The following is a 5,886-nucleotide window of genomic DNA, read 5'->3' on the forward strand; positions in this document are numbered from 1 at the left end:
CATTGTCTTACCATTACATTACATTGTCAGTGTCTTACCGAAAGACACATCATGTAACACGGAAGAGCCGGGAATCGAACCTGCGATCTCTTGATCCCAAGACGAGCGCACAATGTCTGCCTTCATGAGATTTTGTTGGTTGAAGTAATGTTGGAAACAAAATCTCTTCAAAGCTTGCTTTACTTTGGTACAATATTGAAATTGGTCGATGCGTATAGGCATATTTGTGTGAGTTTCCCATGTTTAATCCTTTTTATTTTTTTAAATCGTTGCATCAATGTTTTAATCAAGTCAATCATTTTGTAGTGATGAATGCTCCTTACAATTATCCACATATTTAAATTTACTTATTGACATTTTGTTGTATACATTTGTCGTATTTGTCGCAACAACAAATCTTTGCATATCTGGCGTTTTGATTTATTGTTGGGAATGAGGCCTCGAGTCTTGCCTTGACTGTTGTAAAACAAATGCAGGATTCAGTCCGTACGACTGGGTGAACCTGCTGCCTTGGGACTTTTCCACTAACCTCTGTTTTGCCATTTGGATATTTTAATGAGTGTCAGTCAATTTCTAAGTTGCCTTGTTCTCACAGAATATTCTATTTATCTTATTGGGATGAAAGCCTCAAACTTCACTCCAGCGCTTGTTTATCTGCCTTCTCTTGTGACCCGGATTCTGATTCAAACACGTGGAGGAAGCAAAATTCTGTCCTCTTTCAACTTGGATTTAAATGTATCTACAAGTACTCCTGAATATGATGTATACACTGTATTTTCTACCAACCATGGTCTTATTTCCTCAACAGATTTCAAATTTGATCGAAACACCTTTTGACACAAAGCTTCCAATTTACCTGTAATATTTCATTAGCTCAATATTGTTGCAGATGGTTCGAATGGACTGATTTATGACTGGTTTTATGTGGCACCCTGTGTGGTTGAAAATCTGTTTTGTTTGTCCACTGCCAACTGCCCCAATCCGCTGGGATTTACTCCAGCATGCCCATGACCACACAATGTTAAGCAGTTAGACAATGAATGAATGAATGAATGAATGAATGAATGATGATGTTCAAATATTCAAACTTGACAACAAACACTAGCATTGAACCCATCTCATCTCATCTCATTTGCCGTACCGCTTATCCTCATTAGGGTCGCGGGGGGGGCTGGAGCCCATCCCAGCCATCTCCGGGCAGTGGGCAGGGGACACCCTGAACTGGTTGCCAGCCAATTGCAAGGCACACAGGGACAGACAACTCATTCGCTCATTCACACCTATGGACAATTTGGACCGGCCAATTCACCTGAAATGCATGTTTTTGGAACGTGGGAGGAAACCGGAGTGCCCGGAGGAAACCCACGCAAGCACGGGGAGAACATACAAACTCCGCACAGGAAGTCTGGAGCTGGATTTGAACCCACGACAGGTTCCCATGACATGAACTGTGCCGCACAAGCGCTAACCACTGCGCCGCCGTGCTGCCCTGGATTGCCCAGCATTGAACCCAATTAAGAAAAAAATATGAGACATATTTTTTCTGTATCGCCAGGTACACGTGCTCATTTTAAAAAACGGCACATTTTCACTTTGGCGCTAATTTAATTAAATGTCCTGTGTTTGGGAATTTGGCAGAACACATGTTACAGACTGAAATCTTCCCACATTTAATACAACCCATGCATATGGAACTATGGAAGAAAAAAAGTGTTCAAGAATATAGAAAAGCTATAACGGGTCTAAGTTGTGATGCAGGTGAACTAATACAATTTTGGTGGTCGGTCCAATGAGACACAGGCCAACAGATTTTGCACTCAGGGAATGTGTGTGGTGAATCGTATATTATGCATACTGCTCAGAATCCCCCTTCAAGCACAATCCCTCCTGACAATTTTCACTGGTCTGTGAAAACATGGACCGGAGGTTGTTAGGTCCAATGTCACGGAGGCTCTGCCTTAGCTGTCATCATGGTAACCAAAAAAAAAAAAAGTATCTCATGGTTAAAGTTATTTATTGTTAAAATTAATTAGCTTTTACCTTCATATTTTTGGGGATTTTCAAAGAAAATCATGTTTCAGTATCACCCTGATAGAACCACTACCGTGATTTGGACTTGGCCCACTACCTCGGGGCCAATCAGTTGAAGTACCGTAAATTCCGGACTATAGAGCGCACCTGCTTATAAGCCGCACCCACTACATTTCGCGAGGAAAAACGATTTTGTACATATACAAGCCGCACCTGTATATTAGCCGCATGCGCCCACATTGAAAAAACGCAATACAAACACAAAATTGGGGTTTTTAAGGGTTATTGATCTATCTTCGTTATTCATTATCCATTTTTCGTTATCGGTCAGTTCATAATACGCTACAAAGCCTAGGAGCCGGGACACTTACTCTCAGCCAAAAGGCCAAGCTAAGGTCCTAGCCCTAAAGCCTTGCTGCGATCATTGCGAATGCACCGTTCCCGGAGGTACTGCAATACCGGGCTGATGCGTGGAGTGGACAGAGCAAGCTCATATTCCATCTCCGAAATGCAAAAATCAAAGATAGTGACTTCATAGAAAGTACACAAAAGGCCAAGCTAAGGACTTAAAAGGCCAAGCTAAGGCCAGATTAAGGTCCTAGCGGGGGTTTTTAAGGGTTATTGATCTATCTTCGTTATTCATTATCCGTTATCGGTCAGTTCATAATACGCTACAGGCCAAGTTAAGGTCCTAGCAGTCCAAAAACGACGGCCGGCAAAATGAACGGAAAACGATACCGGTACTTAACATTTAATGCAGACCTGCAGAGTCCAGGTGCCCGTTGAAAGTAATCCAAGGAAAAAAGTGTATATTTCCAAAGGTAAGGGTGGGAAAAATATATATCCACTATTGTCGGCCGCGTGCACAAACACGTCTCACCTTTACTCCACTTTCAGTCAGCCCGCGTTTGCCCCGCCCCTTCTTTTTGATTCGCTCGTACAAAACATATCAGAATAAGTTTCTAAAATAAATACATTACAAAAATATACAGTTGCAAATACTTATTGTACATGGTTACACATATTTACAAAGAAAGACGGTACACCGAGAGAGTTTTCAAAGCTTTAATAATAATATTATAACTTTCATCCCAAACCGTGCCTGTGAAGGGTAGCAAAACGCTACTAGCAACACGCTCGCAACACAATAAACAGCTCTGTTAAAAAAACATACCGTGCTTGTAGTAAGCCCGGTAAACCGTCCTCATCTACCCCCTAACTTCAACAAAGTCGTCTTCCTTCAATATGGGAAAGAGACTTTGTCAAATAGACGTGGTCCCACGCTCCCTTATCAAAAGACACGCTAGCATCACGCTCACAAAGTAAGTCCTATGTCGGACTGCTCGACTGCGTTTAGCTTGAAAGTTGCGTCGTGTGCCTTTCTTTTTGCAATTTGCATGATGTGGATATGTCTACGCTAATTTAATTTGTGCACAAGCCAAGAAGTTGCAGTTTAAATCTTACCTTTTGTACTCGAGCGCCGCTGGCGGCCGTGAGAAAAATTACATAAATTGGCCGCATCACTGAATAAGCCGCAGGGTTGAAAGTTTGGGAAAAAAGTAGCGGCTTATAGTCCGGAATTTACGGTACTATGAGCAAGCTGCAACCATCTTGAATTGGTTGTCACATTGCTTGGTTTGTATCCAAGAAAATAAGGATTGCATCTCAAAAAGTCATCAAAAAGTTTTCCAAACTGGACTTTAAATCTAAGCAAAGATTCTACTTCGTTTTAGTTAATGCCAGATATTTTAAACGTTATTTTTCTATGATACAGATTTTGCATTGTTTTGGAAAAAAATGAGGTTATGTAAACAAACAACGTTGAATATTACCAATCCAATGACAAAACAGCTGTGCAGCCTCATCAAACATGAACCTCACCGCTTGTCACTGGTTAGGTTTAAACAAAAGTATAAATATTATGATAATTGGATTACTTATGTGTACAGATGTTTTTTTTTTTTTCTGTGTAACCTATAATCACTTGCTGTATTGTGGTTTACTTTTTATGGCATTGATACTCTTTGGCTTTTCCTCATGCATTGTGTTCTGCAGCAGACAACACACAGCAGATGCTATCATGAGGGCAAGTCGTGGAGGGGTGTTTCTGTGATAGGCTGGTGTATGCTGTCAGTCAAACAGCAAGCATTCAAGTCGATGTGTTCACCCAAATCAAAAAGTGAAGCACAGCGACCTTTAGCATTTCAGTGGCTCGATGTATTGAACATCAATTCATCAATTCAATCGGAATCTGAGAAAAGTCAGAATGCTAGCTAACGGTAATCACCATCGGGTGCTCCATCGATTATCCGCGTCTCTGGGAAGAAACAGAGGCGAAGTTGGGAGACAAAGCAAACACGTGACCTCCAGCCTACTGCTGTGTCTGTGAACAAGCTACCCCTGCCGAGGCTGTAACTCACCAACCCCAGATACAATACCAATGAAACCTGGAGCTACAGTTTGTGTGAAACATTTGCGACTTAATTTTAATCATTACGGAGACCTGGATCAATCCAAGTATTCCTGATGCTAGTTAACTGCTACCGGACTCCTTCCACATCGCTTTTTTTAAGCTGAAAATAATAAACCCTCCAATTCTATTGTACTTTTGTATGATGACAATTAAGCCAATCTTTCATTCAATTGGAATTATGTGATCTGCTTTTCTCTGAGTATTTCTAAAATGATTAGTTTGTTAGAGTCATAAATTTTAAATGTTCCTGATGTTCGATAAATGAACAAATAGATATTTACCTGCATTGGCTCCCTGTTAGCTGAGGATGTGATTTTAATGTTCTGTTGGTATTATACAAAATCATGCATGGACTAGATCCCTCATCTCATCTCATCTCATTAGCTGCACCGCTTATCCTCAGTAGGGTCGCGAGGGTGCTGGAGCCCACCCCAGAAGTCATCGGGCAGTGGGCAGGGGACACCCTCAACTGGTTGCCGGCCAATCGCAGGTCACACAGGGACAGACAACTCGCTCGCTCACTCACACCTAGGGACAATTTGGACCAGCCAATCCACCTGAAATGCAAGTCTTTGGAATGTGGGAGGAAACCGGAGTGCCCGGAGGAAACTCACGCAAGCATGGGGAGAACATACAAACTCTGCACAGGAAGTCCGGTAGCTGAATTTGAACCCACACAGGAGGTTCCCAAGACCTGAGAACTGTGCCGCACACGCGCTAATCACTGCGCCGCCGTGCTGCCTAGATCCATCATATCTTTCAGATTTAATTTCCCCCTATGATCCGATCTGGAGCCTTCGCTCTGAAAATGCTGGTCTACTTGTGATCCCAAGTGCCAAGAAGAGATCTGCAGGTTTGAGAGCATTATCCATTCGGGCCCTTGTGCTGTGGAATGCTCTGCCCTCTGAGATTTGATCTGCAACCTCAGTGGAACTATTTCAATCTAGGCTTATAGCACACCTACATTCTATAGCAGGGGTGGCTAACCCGGTCCAGGAGAGCCGCATGTCCTGCCTGTTTTGGCGTTTTTTCTGCTCCAATACAGGTGATCCCAATCACCTGGATCGTTATCAAGCCCTAACAAAGCCTGGTAACAAGCTGAAAATTGGCGTCATCTGTGTTGGAGCAGAGAAACCTCTAAAACATGCAGGACATGTGGCTCTCCAGGACCGGGTTAGCCACCCCTGTGCTATAGCTTACCAATGACTGATATTTCATGTTGACAATATCTGTGTATTGTTTGTCAATGCTACAGCCATGTACGGTCCCTTCTTAAGGTTTCTTCATTTTCCTCATGTTGAGGTTTTTGAGTTTTTCCTTGCCCTCATGTAGGTTTTAGATCAGGGGATGGTGTAATAGTTTGTACGGACGCTGCCCAACTT

General features: G+C 42.5%; 1 pseudogene; it reads right to left on the bottom strand.

Moving 5' to 3' along the window:
* Positions 1–2,456: 2,456 nt before the first annotated feature.
* LOC148361747 (U2 spliceosomal RNA) lies at positions 2,457–2,593 on the bottom strand (annotated as a pseudogene).
* Between the last annotated feature and the right edge of the window lie 3,293 nt (positions 2,594–5,886).

This window comes from Urocampus carinirostris, chromosome 8, assembly GCF_059441175.1.
Source record: "Urocampus carinirostris isolate Australia breed hairy pipefish chromosome 8, RoL_Ucar_1.0, whole genome shotgun sequence".
Lineage (NCBI taxonomy): Eukaryota > Metazoa > Chordata > Actinopteri > Syngnathiformes > Syngnathidae > Urocampus > Urocampus carinirostris.